We start from the raw sequence: 15,030 nt of genomic DNA, 5'->3' as shown, positions 1-15,030 counted from the left end.
AAATTTATTTTTTTAGACAAAACATTATAATACTTTTGTCGACCACTTGCTTAAGTAATATTTTTTCAGCAAAAAATTTGAGCACGTATACTAATATAATCTTTAAGCATATTCAACTAATTTAAAAAAACATTCTTAGACAATGTGTCATGATAACAAAAAGTGATGTTTTATTTTTCCGGTTTTGAGATCATCATGTTAAATATTGAGAAATTGTATTTTTAGTACGGCGAGAAAGTTTTGAGTAAATATACTTTTGTTATAACGCCACAGACGTATATAAAATTCATTTTGGCTAATGAACAAAAACTCAAAACGAGCGTACAACTATTTTCGCTGGTAGTATATTATTACCCATTATTTGCTAAAAATTATTTCCTAAAAATGTAAACAAGAAGTAAATAAATAGAAACTAAACATTTTTTACTTAAATCGGCTAATTAAAATTAGTTCACGTAGGTAATTATTTTTAAAATAAGTTACTCATTGCCAAATTGCACAAATTGTACTAACAAAATTATAAGATTATTATAGGAAGTAGATGTTTTAATATTACCGAAGTATGAAAGTCTAACATAATCGATTGAACGAATTTATAATTTACCGTTTGAATTTTTTAAGGAGAGTAATTTAATATAGCTGATACTTCGTACTAAGTAAAAAATAAAAGGATTATTGAGAAATTGCTTTCAAAATTTGATCGATTAAATCGAACTTATAAAAGTCACATCAAGTCTAATAGCCAATTATGTAGAGATTGTTCCTATCAAGAATGAGTCGCGCACAAGAAGTCATACAAAAGTGTCAGTTGTCGTAGTTGTCTCAGATTATCTTTGGTTTATGTGCATTTGTAATATAAGTTATTAACGGTTTTTACAATTAAACACAAATTCAATTGTTTTACTGTTTTGTTAATAATTTACATTTTCTGACAACTATTTAAAAATGTGCGACTAGTGGGACTTTCGAGATCAAAGATTTATACATTTGGACATCTTCTAATACGTTCAAGCAGACCCTCTCCCAGCACAGTGATGACCGACATCCAAATAGATTTGAGTCGTATTATTTAAAAGTAAGTACACATATTAGTATATTTTTCTAAAAGGCATACACGTCACGCGTCGTATAATATTATCCATGTTCATAGCATTAGATATACGTGTCGGTGCTATTGGATCCGAGATAATCAGGGTAGTGTTCGATTAAAGGGTTGTGCGTTTCTCGGCCACGGTCGTGATCATCCACGTTACACAATACAACGGAAAATGTACAGAGGGAACAAAAAATTACCGTAATCGTATGCACACGGACGTCAAAGTCCGACTCTCGTGAACTTATATGTACGGTCAAACAGGTGCTCTCGGTTCCGCTATGGCCAAGTGTCTCTCTCTCTATATATATGCACCCTTAAAAATCACTGCTGCAGTTCGGGGGTTGTTGCTGTTGCAGGTGGTATTATAGCGGTGGAGACGACACCGAACGCGTTTTGTCATAACGATGACACGGTCATTGTCTTTCGCCCTGGCAACGTTAATCGCATTAGCCTCACTTTGTACAAGGACAGCTGCACTGGCTGATCAGGGTAGGCGACAAAAGAAGCGAATATCGAGTGGGACGCGATGACGGCGTGTCCGATTTTTCGTTTTACACGCGGTTTTTCAAAATTATCGCGTTTACATAATAACATACAAATAAATATGGTTTTGCACACTTTTTTTGCGCAACATCCCCCGGTAATGTTATTATTTGTGTCGGGGGGCATCGCGATTATATTATGTATCGACTCAGCTTGTCGATCGTTGATATCAACTTTGACCGAAGTCAAAGCGGATCACTAAAAAAAAACATAATGTTATATTTACATTTAAGCCAAATATCGATTAAAATTTAGGTCTACCGGCGCGATTTGGACAACATTTTATTTACATAATTATTCCAACATACTATCTTCAAAATGTTTTATTTACTCGAATAACATAAAATATATGGGTACATAATACACAATATTATACATATTTGATTTTTTTTTAAACTTATTTCTTATTCGAACATTGCTTTTACTTTTTAAAATAATTCAATACATTTTTAGTATGATTTAAAAATTAGTCGAAAAAATGTTTTTAAATAATATGTAATTATTATTTAGATAAAATTGTGTTCGAATAATGCCCCATGGTATAATATATTAATTTATAATATACGACGAATTTGTTCATGACGTAACCTATAAATTATTCCATGGTATTTCCTACAAAATCCTACAACATTTTTGGCCTAAACACGGTTAGTAAGATTGACTTTTGTGAGTAATTGACCGAAAATAATACAAAAATTCAAGCGTGGAAAATTATAAAGAAGAAAATTATCCATCTATTTACTTGGCCGATTTTCAATAATATTTTTACTTTTTTAACTTTTGACTCACGACAGACGTGATGGCACTGGTTCTAAAACAGTATTGCTGCGTTACATTGGACATGGCGTTGATATCTATACGATGAGCAACGAAAGACACAGCAGTTCTTAGAATTTGTGTGAAAGCTGTCTTGCGGCGTCTGGTCAAATTTTATTCAAATAAAAATTAATGTTTCTTAGTTTGATCATTATCGGATATTATTCATGTAGTCATTAGTTAGCCGGCGTTTCGAACCCATGCAGATTCAATCTTCAGAGGAATAGTCACCGACCCACTGTCGCAACTATCACATACCGCTATGTACCACATATCAACTATCCAGACATTTATTAGTGACAAAGTACAAATAACATGATAGATAGATCTGAAAATTATCAAACTTATAGTTTTCAATGCATAAAAGTTTTAAGACATTCGAATAATTATTATTCGCTAATATCGAATTATCAGAAATTTATGTTCATTTGATGCAAAAAATGTTTCTATATTTAAAACTACACATTTGTATTTAATGTTTCAATTAATGATAATATATTTGAAGGGCTTCCGGGAAAAAACATCTATGTTAATTTTTTTTGAAAATGAGATATTAGTGCCATCGTTTAGCTTGTTCCCAGAGGAATCGGTTTTGGATAGAAAGATCATTGCCTGCCCAAATATAAAAGGAGAAGAAAACGTGTGACGGTAAAGACTCATCAAGGTCCACGCGGTGGCGGGAAAAAACGGTCAACCTCAACACTTCCGGGCTCGAGATGGAAGCGAACCGCGAATGATGCACACCAAGTTGGTTTACTATGGTCCCTACAAGTCGTCTGTTATCATACTTACTTTAAAGCAGGTAAAAAATAAGAAAAAAATAAAGATACTACTCTCCGCCTTTCTTACCAAGGCCCCCTTTCACTAAAAAAAGCAAAGCTTGATGACCTATTACACCTGAAACAATTGTTGACAAAGCCTGAAGCTCAAGCATTCTACGATACACTTGCGTGTGATGACACAAACAGCACTGAAGAAGAGGTGGAGTACCTCGATGACCCTCCGATTGACGCTTTGGAAGAAGTGTGATGGGAAATACTAATTCTGACTTTTCAGAGATTTTATTTTATTTTTCACTTTTTGTATGAGTAAAATTTATTTTTTTTTCTTTCACTCAAATATATGTAGTTTACCGACAACATATATGTTTTTCTCTCGCTCAAACCCTTGCTGCAATGTCATTTTGTAAGTCGTTAAACTTTTAAAACGGAATTACCAACAATTTAATAAAACTGACATTGATGTTTTTTCCCCGCAGCCCTTCATTTAATTCAACATGCGACTCGATACGTTTATTTAGCGTAACACAAATACACCACATAACGCAGTGTCTGTAGCGGAAACTGTGAGAATATTTCCGGCGATCCGCGGTCGATTGTCGTTTGGCCGACCGTTAGGTATCCCCGCAGTGTCCGAAACCCACCCATTGTGTAACGTTATAATGTAGTGCTAGTAAACTAGTGGTGCCCCGTATTATCGTTTTCAGGCGAAAACACAAACACCGGCGGCTAATTTCGTCGGTCTTGTTTACCGTGGGCTTTAAACAACGCGCCCATTGTACGTCGTGCATAACGCGCCGTATATTACTATATGATGATGATAACAATAATAACGATACGTACCATGTATAAAGTACGGGTGGGCGAATTTAAGCGCAGGGCGTGGGGGAGGAACAACAACGTCCACGTGTAACAAAAGATTACAAAACGTTTGGGGCACGTGCGCTTCGGGGGGTACAAAAGGCGACGGTGTTTACAAGCCGCCAATCGTACCGGCGACGGAGAACCGAATTTCACACGATTCGCCATTTGAACAAACATTAACGCCGCGCAGAACGATTGAAATATAAACGCCACAATTGTAGCTGTAATGATAGAATAGTACCTGGGTACAAAGTCAGTCACTGAACGTCTGTGCACCGGGAACACGCTAGAGGTCATTGATCAGTGGTGGATTTGAGGGGGGGCGATGGGGCGATCGCCCCTCCCCCTTGCCCGAGTTATGGCCCAAGAAAAAAGTGGTTGTAATAAATTTCGACCATGTCAATTAATTTACCTGTTAATTTGCAAAAAACTTCATGGTATTATTTTTAGTTTAAATAATTTTGTCAATGAGTAAAAGCCATTTTAGTTAGTATAAATAGTACATGTTTTGTGCCGTCGCTGAAAACAGATTTGAATTCGTCATGAAGTTTACTTGAGATCGTCAGCGTACTTTTTTTAAAATTTTTAAATGGATAAAATTAAAAATTGAAAAAAGTACCCTGACCGATCCTAAGTAAACTTCATGGTGAATTCAAATCTGTTTTAAATTTACTAATCGGATTATTGGTTCGGCCTGTGCGATGGACAAAAAATTATGTGTTTTGAATGAAAAAACGGCCGGTATCGAATCCCCTTAAATGTAAATGATATTATTGACAGATTTGTTAAAGAAAAAAAGATGCATTGATTTTATATCAAAAATATCTGAGTATTGTATAGGATTTTATAAGACTATTATTGTTTTCTGGTTTAAATTAAATTTTATAAAAATAAACTATTAGAATATATGTTTTTATATTCAAGTTTTAAAATTGTTTACCAACATAAACCAAATACAGGGTGATTCTTTTTATCATGGGCCACTCAATAACTCAAAGGATTTTATAAGAAATTAAAATGTTTTTTTCATGATGTTCTTATACAATGTGATCTAAATTTTTCACAATTTTTGTTTTTTTGTTTTTACCCCACTCCCAACTTAGTTTTTTTGATAGCAACTTTTGAAACTTAAATGGAAACGTATGTATTTCATTAACTTTTAAAAATTTAGAATAACGTACTAACAATTTTGACTGGTCGATAACCAGTTTCGGACAACTATTTTTGAAGTTATTTAAGTTTAGGGAGGAGGAAAGGTTGAATGTAGTACTATTTTTATCTGCGCGCTTTTCCTAACCGAACTTGCCCTCCCATCTTAACTTTTAAACTCTTATAACTTCAAAAATAGTTGTCCAAAACTGGTTATCAACTAGTCAACATTTTTAGTACATTATTCTAAATTTAAAAAGTTAATGGAATATATACGTTATCATTTAAGTTTCGAAAATTGCTAATAAAATAACTAAGTTGGGAGTGGGGTTAAAACAAAAAAAAATTGTGAAAAACTGAGATCACATTGTATAAAAACAACATGGATAAAACAAATTAAATTTCTTATTAAACCCTATGAGATATTGAGTGCGGCTGATGATAAAAAAATCATCCTGTTTATTGGTTACCTCTCCCCTGATCTATTTAATGTTTTTACGGCTGACATTCCAAAACACCAAACACTATTATGGCTACTTATGCAGATGACACTGCAATACTCTCCCCAGGAAATGATCCAGAAGTTACTTCCAATTTCCTTCAACTCACTTAAATCTAATTGATTTCTGGTCAACTAATTGGAGAATTAAAATTAATCCAGATAAATCTGTGTACGTTCCCTTCACACTAAAAAAATCTGTTCCACCCCCTCCCCGATTCCAAGGAATACTTATCCCAATATCCTCGGAAGTCAAATATCTTGGTTACACACTTGACAAACGATTAACTTGGGGCTCCCACATTAAATCTAAAAGGAAAATTCTCAACAGCAGACTCCATTTACTACGTCCAATCCTCAAATCAAAATTACCTTTCCATACTAAAATCATTATATACAAATCCCTATTAAGGCCTATTTGGGCATATGCAATCCAAATTTGGGGATGTGCAAAACCATCCCAACTTCTTACCTTACAAGCTTTCCAATCTATCACTCTACGTAGTATTATCTCTTCCGCCCCATGGTATGTATCAAACAGCACACTTCAAAATGACTTTAAAATAGAATCAATAAACCAATTAGCCATAAAACACTACAAAAAATTTCATTACAAATAACACACTCATTCTAACCCTTTAATATCTCAGCTTGCTTCTAATTCACTCCCCGGAAATCCACCTCGCCGACTCCGAAGACATTGTTGTCGAGATCTGTTAATACAATAATTCAAATTAATCTAATTAAAAATAATAAGAACAAAAATCACGTTGGGTTCTATCACTGGATATCCTCCCTCCTCATACCAAATCACCGTTTCTATTTGTTTATTTTTTTTCCTCTCTTATTATGCCTTGCAGCATAGGTTGTAAATATTCTTTAATAAAAAAAAAAATAATAAAAATATTGGTTAACTCCGGATATAAAATAATAATAAAATCTTATACGAAAACAAACCACTGGTACGGTGGTGGATTTAATATTGTTTAATTGTAAGTTATAACGAACATTTTAGTCATTATAATTAATTACAGTATACCTGTTTCATGGAAACGTCGTCCGCACGGTGATAATATCGCTTTATATAGGTCGTTATTAATTGATATAAAGCTCGTATGAAAGTCGTAAATAAAAGTAATGAATTTGATAAAACGTAACACGTATATTGGAAAACCGAATGCAAATAAAATCAAATAAATCAAGTTGTATTATTGTTATTACGATTTACGACACGCAGTGTTAACGAGTATAGTTTTCATATGGGCGACAATAGGCTTATGCCGTGGATATAACAAGCAACGGCATTTGTTAAAACAAAAAAATCGCCATTTTGCGTTGGCGTTTTTATCTCCTCGGATTTTTTACCCTGAACGACAATATTCAAATTAAACCGATACATTTTTCCGCTAAGTCGCCGTTGACAAGCCGGCCTTTTTTTTTCATACTAAACTTTGAACTCGCCAACGTTTTATATTACAATTTCTACGACCCGCTAAATGACAACGAAAATCCGGTCATCTGCAAAGCTTTTTGATGTTTAATTAAATTTTTGGCGCAGTTTGAATAAAAAAATTACGAGTTTTTTCAATATTGAAACTAAATAGGTGTTATCATTAAACACAATTATGTACCGGAAAACGCGTCGATAGGTCAAAATAATTATAACCAATGATAAGAATTTTGTTTTTTTTTTGCTTATATTAAAAAAAAAAAATTCATTTGCTAGTCGTTTCTCAATAAAACGCAACAATAATATTCGCCTGGTCGTATATCATACCCAAATCAAATAGGTACTTGATTAAAATACTGGTCACAGCTTACAAACTATTACAAATACCTGTTGTCTACCTGTTGTATTTAAAGGAGGGCTAGGAAGGGCCGTTGCCTCTAGCGGCATTATTAGAAAGATGTTTAGGGGCGGCAATATTTTTAAATGGTCAAAAATGTATTAGTAAAACATTTATAATAGTAGCTCATTTTACCAAATGAGTAATAATATAACACAAACATGTATCAACAACAATAAGACTTTATTCACTTTTGTTAATAAAAGAAACAACTGTAAACTGATATGAGAACAGACAACATCACAATTAACACGTTCAATGTCGCGGTCGACAAATTAGTTATTGACGTTCATAATTTTGCCAGGCGTTGTCTGATTGTAATTTTTTTTTTCTGGTTATTTGTAAAATACACCTGTTATTGTATTTTTTCCCGGACTGTAGAGATGGAAACGATAATTATCCGTTTTTACCGCTGTTTACAATTATAACATATATTATTCCACGGACAGTGGCTTCTAATAGATATTATTTACATATTATAAGGAATAAATTAGGTTCTGAAATGAAATGCTTGTATACAGCGCGTTGAAAACGATGAAGCAAATAACGTGGTTAAAAATAATAAATGTTTAATGGGCCTCTACACCTGCGTATTTTTGGTCGAAATCAACTCATTCTAATTCTAACGTACTGTTCCTAATAATACTCCAATTTAAGTTTTGAAAAAATATTTGAGTTTTTCAAAACATTTTCAAGGCATCGGTTGTGGCACAATATTAAAACTATTTTCAGTTAATTATTTATATCAGTTGAAAAAAGTTAAAATTTGCATTTTTTTATAAAGAAATAATTAATTAACTGAAAGTAAATTTTAAATTGTGCCACGACCGATGCCTTGAAAATGTTGTGAAGAATTCAAATGTTTTTTAAAAAATTAAATTGATGTATTCTTCTTAAGGACAGTATGTTTGAAGTAGAAACATGTGTTTTTGTACAAAAATATTATATCCTATATGCGTTATAAAAGAAAAAAAAATTCTCAAAATAGATACTTCTTTCTTATGATAGTATGTACGTTTAAAAATGTAAGCTTTATGTTAAGTCTTAGCGAAAAATCGTCTATACAATCCGCCTTAATAAATGCTTGAATAATGCTTAAATACTTGAAAGTTAAAATTTGAATCACAATCCATAATTCATCAATTATCAAACGGCAAGTATTATATATTAGTAATAACTAATACGTTATAGAACTAGGCTTTAACTCATATTATGTTCTTGAGAGTCGAGGGATATTAATTAAGATGGTTTTTTATTAAATAATAAATCAATAGTCAATGGGCTATTGATTCATTTAGATATGGCAACGTAGAAATTGACTACGGTAGTTCTTTTTTTGGTTTTCCTAAATAAAAAAAAGTTTTGACAGATTTTTGAGAAAAATATAGTGCCGTAATTGTAAATGAAAAAATATGTTCATTTTTTGAATGTTTATCTCGATTTTAGGCCCTATCGAGTACCTTTTATGTACGATTTCTGATCAATAAAGTTGCTACACGAAGAAATCGATTCAGCCGTTTAAAAGATATCCTGGGTACACATAACTACGTCGGTAGTTATTGAAGACGTTTGTTAAACAAAATGTTCATGAAAATACATTTTAAACCAAATGGTCGGAACATGGTTATCACTAGCAGTTGGTCAAGTATTAATATATTACACAAGATATTTTACTACATAATATAATTCTCCTATATTGTATAGCTTCCAACTTGCAAACACCACACGGCGCCCAGCGGGAAATATGTTATAAACAACGGTGGGGTTGAACTCGCGTTCATTTACTTTCGCCAGTCTACTTGTAATCGTGATTGTATATTATATAGATGGTATTACATATATATTTTTTAAAAATGTAGTAAACGTATACCCATCAAATATGTGTATACTCACTTGAGAATCGCCACGGGCGGTTGACAACAAATCCGAAAATAATAAGCCACTCTTGCGACCGCGTTCTTGACCCACGTGAACCAAAATTAGACGAATCTCAATATAGCTCATAGTTTTGCACTAATTTTAAATAAACAACAGAGATTAAGACTAGGGTCTAGAGTCTAGAGATAATGTCTAGACATTATCAAATATTACATATTTTACAAGAAACAACGTTGAAGTAGAAATAGACATTTCGAGACAAATTTTAATCAGTTATAAGTCAAGTCTAAATCATATATTTGTCTTTGAGACCCCGACCATTGACACGATTTACTATTAATATTCTATTGAATATTAAAATTTAGACAGACATTATATTAAGTACACAATATTCGTATAACTAAAAATCTGCACCTAGCGTTATTGCGGTAAATTGTGTTATTGGTCCACTCCAACTTGCTGTTGTACGACCGATCGAACGTGTATTCTCAATTATGGATTGATTTCTTTACAATTTATGTGTTTGTAAGTCCGAATGGATATTTAACAGATTCGGATGTCATAGAGAGCGAATCGGTTTGTCGAGTGCACTTGTGCGCCCTTGCAAATGAGCCGTATAACAGTTGCGAGCACCCTAAATTCGTATTCCGAGTTTTGTTCTGTTTGACCGACGAGTGCATACTATATAACGATAAGCGCAATATTGGCCACTCGACAGCCACTCGATTGCGCATAAACGTCCAGTGTTTATAATATTTTATTATGCACTATGAAACGGCGTGCGCACACATAACAGTCTTTGTGTTTTATTAAACCATAGGAGATGATCGCATTTGTTGTTCTCTGTATTTACATATAATATAACTCGTTTCAATAGTTTTAAAAAACAAACATCCATTTTAAAACGTTTATTCGTGTTTAAGCCTAGTTGTTTTTGCATTAAGTAGGTGTGATGTGATACTATATACAATGTATACACATTATACTATGTGTATTTATATCAAAAATATTATCAGCTATGAGAAACCCCATTGAATCAATAAGTTTATTGTTTCCAAAAACAAAATCATTACTCGAGTGTTACAAAAACTGTATTTTATAAAAGGGAAAAAAGAGACGTTGGGAATATGATTACCATTAAATGCGCATCCGTTTCAAGGTGCAGACGACTATATTATAGTGATTATTGTGCTTTTGCTGGTTTAACGGAGGGGTCGTGCTGTTTTTAATACAAGTGCCGAAAACCAAAACGGCCGCGGTTTATGGTAAATGCCTCTGTCATCTCGGGGTGGAGGAATACTATCCAGGACGATCCGAAAATAGAGGTCGTGTCAAAAGTCTTAACGTTCATGTCTAAACGGGGACGGACGGGTCGCGTCAATAGCCCCGGCGACAGCGTTATTGCCCAGAGGGTTGCCCCAAACGTCCCTCGGGATCGAGTTGATATCATCACGCCATAGCCGATGTCTAAGTCGTAAAGCGGTTAAACTTCATTGTAAACAATATTGGAACTCAAAAATAGGAAACACTCCTCCGTATTAAATTGTATTAATAATTTTATACAGTTGAGAGGCGTGTTTAAATTTAACGCTGATAAACCAGACATCCACGCATCTAAGCGACACGTGCAAATTAACATATAATTTGTTCATAACACAGGGTGATCTACTATCTGGGTTAAGACACTCATTTTTTTAGAAAATATGAAAATTGTTTTAATTATTTTTTTCTTATATTTGTATGTACATAATATTATTTTAATATAGTTATATAGACATATGATTACATTAGACATGATATAAGTTTTTACTTTTTAATTCCAAAAGCACGGTAGCCCATAAAATGTATATGTTTATAGACGTATTGTCCGATAGGCAAGATCACCGATAACCAAACAATGAAATGTTTTGAGATAATGATAGACAGATAAGATAAGTGATAAGAGAAGAGTTAGGGGCTGAAAAAGACTGAAAATGATGTGACCCCTCTTTTAAGGTGAGCTTTTTGCACTGAATAACAGGAAATATTTTTTTTATTTTTAAGTCATTATTTTTTTACTTAACTGTCGAAATCTTCAATTTTTGACTTATCGAAAAAATGAAAACGGGGGGCTTATTTGGGGGTCCTCCAGATGTTCAATCACCTATTACTTACCTTTCATGCTGGAACACCCTGTATATCTTTATTATTCCATGTATTTAACATTTTTATTCCATGGAAAACCTAACAAATCTATCTAACTCTTTCTAACAATATTTACTCCGCGGCTGTACATACGGAGTGTGTGGTAGGCGCAGTCCATATTTTCTTTATAGGTCCACGGTTGGTACTATGAGAAAAATCAGTCAGGTGAAGGGACGAGTAGGCGATAAGGGATTAGGTATTTGTTTAATGGTTTTTTTTTTTTTCATGGTGCAACCAGCTCGAATGCCGCGATGCAGGGAGATGTGCTGATCCCCGAAAACCGTAGCATATGATCCATATCCGAGCGGATCTCACACGGCTAAATATTTTCCGGCCAACTAAACATCACCGCCGACGACTACGACGGTACAATGTTAAACGGTGGGTCGCGTGCCGAGGCTTATCTGCCGGTGCTCCGACGGTCGACCGGACACGTGCATCCCGCGTCAATTTGCCTGTACAGTACTAGGCCACCCGGCGCGGCCAAAATCATCCGGCGACGTCGCTTAAAACCTCTATATTATATTGTTGCGACCGAGGTGGAATAGAGAATGGGTTTGTTTTTGGATAAACCGGCATGACGGGTGCAAAAACAATAATAATAATATAATATTCCACGTTCCCACAACCTCGACAGTTGACACATAGCTGGAAAACACCATGTTCGCTTTTGGATTATCGTTATTTGAGAAATGATAATTATATTATGTATAATGTATGTAGGTGCCCCCGACACCGACACGGGCAACGATAATAATGTGCCAGTACAAAATTAATTTATAAAAACCGCAGCAAGGTAACAATTGTGTGATTCCCCTAGGCCGCCGGCCCAACGTACTAAATCAGTTCGATTTGTTTAATTAATTATTAAATGATAAAATCACGGTTATAAATGAACCATGGTCAACCGGTATACGCAGGACGCGTAATAATAATTTTTTTTGTGATTACCCGTGGAAACGGCTTTAAAAAGTTACATACTGCGTTTTTCACTCACAATTAATAATCCGACCACAGTAAATACTAAATTAGATTATTCGTATTACCACTAGCACTCGTCAATACGTTACTATATTTTAGTAAGGAACAAAAAAAATGGTTACAACTTGTAAGCCATGTATGTACGTTTAATCAGTTTCTTAGCTATACGAAAATATCTTAAATAATAATATGTTAAAATCCGAAATTTTGTTTTCGTGCAAAATAATAACAATTTTATTGAAAATTATAAGTAATTTAATGACAGATGATAGGAAAACAGAAAATAAGTGCGACCCAAGTTTTCAAAATGTACATCTAGTTGTAGTAGGAGCGAGGATATATTGTATACAGGATGTTCCAGCATGAAAGGTAGATAATAGGTGATTGAACATCTGGGGGGCCCAAAAATAAGCCCCCGTTTTCATTTTTTCGATAATTCATAAAATTGAAGATTTCGACAGTTAAGTAAAAAAATAATAGAGACCAGAAATAAATGATTAGTGATAAAAGATAAACGCTAAGACATAATTGATAAGAGATAAATTATGAGAGATTAAAGATAAATGATAAGAGATAGGTGCTAAATGATAAGAGTTTGGAGATAAATAATTAGAAACAAGAGATAAGAAATAAATAATAAGATATTAGCGATAAGAGATAAATGATTAGAGACTAGAGGTAAGAAAAAAATGATAAGATAAGTGATAAGAGAAGAGTTAGGGGCTGAAAAAGACTGAAAATGATGGACCCCTCTTTTAAGGTGAGCTTTTTGCACTGAATAACGGGGAATATATTTTTTTTTTTAAAGTCATTTTTTTTTTTACTTAACTGTCGAAGTCTTCAATTTTTGACTTATCGAAAAAATGAAAACGGGGGGCTTATTTGGGGGTCCCCAAAATGTCCAATCACCTATTACTTACCTTTCATGCTAAAACACCCTGTATAATTGTGAAACTAAGCAATAAATGGCCAAATAGCACGAGGCTAATAATTACCAAGTCAAAATTAATGTTAAATACAATATTGTGCGTTTATCTGTCATCGTTCATCTTGTCGTATAGGTTATTATATAGTCTAGGTATAGAGAACCGTACCAAATAAATGAATTTGTTAAAATTTCAATTCGGAATACGAAGCACCTATGTCTAATGTTTCTGGAAAAGAACGATTATTTATATAATATGTCCTAAAGTAGGTATACACAACATAAGAACCGAATGCCCACGGATGTTGACCGAACGTCAAACGGACCGATCATTGCTAGAGGGCGTACGTCCATAGGTGATGCGCGTGTCCTGCACGTGACGTATATGAACGTGTGTCCCTTTTCCGCGTTATCCAACTGACAAAGAGAAAATAATATCATGAACATTATATCGTTTGATAATGCGCGATCGTCAGTGCGTACAAGTGTACAAATTGCATAATAAATAACAAAGATATGGAGAAAATTGAAAAAAAAAAAAGTACAACGGCGACGAGCATAATATAATATAGGCTACTCATGACGAAGATAATAACGTATGGATACTTGTTTTTTAATATACACGACAGGAGTCGAGGGCTCTATGGGAGAAAGCGCGATAAACTCTTCGAGTTCGCGTTTGTTAGCCATTGTACGACTATTCTTATTTCCATGGTATTTTCCAATAATTACATAATATTATTTTTGCCTCAGTCCCCAAAAAAGTTAGCACGGGTGTTTTTAAAAGGTAAAAGAGTAAGAGGTGTTTTTGCTTAAAACAATCGTGAACCGATTACAACTTTATGTAGCATTGTTTAAGTGACTTTTTTATAAAACAATTTTTCAAGGTCCAAGTAGATAGTGTGATGGAAATTATTGTAATATTAAAATTAACCTAAATCTAAACACTTTAAATTGAGGATTTGGATAAAAATGAACTACGCCGAACGCATCAATGAATTAACATCCACTTCATAATTTAGTTTGACTGTTACATTGTATTTCGGTTGTATATTATCCATCCATTTGAAAAAGTTTGGTATAGTTTTAGAAAGACTTCATTACTTTCCAATTTTTTTTTTTGCATTTAGATTTCACCCTTGATAATAATTATAATATTATTTGATAACTGCCGTTTTTATTTTATTTTCAGAAACGAAAACGGTATGGCCAGTATTTTGTACCGACTAACTACTCGAGGACAATGATGGGTATTTACTTAAAACTCGGTAAGGCGGCGATATTAAAAAAATGCGCCGTGACGCGAAAAAAACTAAACTTTATACACATACACACCAAAAGAAAACGAGAATAATAAAAAAAAATCTCCACTTTTTGTAGGTAAGTATACTGTAAATACACCGTGTTTATAATGGTGGTCGATGGCGGGCGGTAGGCGGTGAAGGACGTTTTTAATAAACTCTGTTGCA

This window comes from Adelges cooleyi, unplaced genomic scaffold (assembly GCF_023614345.1).
Source record: "Adelges cooleyi isolate 19-005CV unplaced genomic scaffold, UGA_ACOO_1.1 ACOO_flye_CR_arks_rails_tigmint_CR_PRNA_23, whole genome shotgun sequence".
NCBI classification, from domain to species: domain Eukaryota; kingdom Metazoa; phylum Arthropoda; class Insecta; order Hemiptera; family Adelgidae; genus Adelges; species Adelges cooleyi.
Note: the sequence above shows the minus strand (reverse complement) of the source record.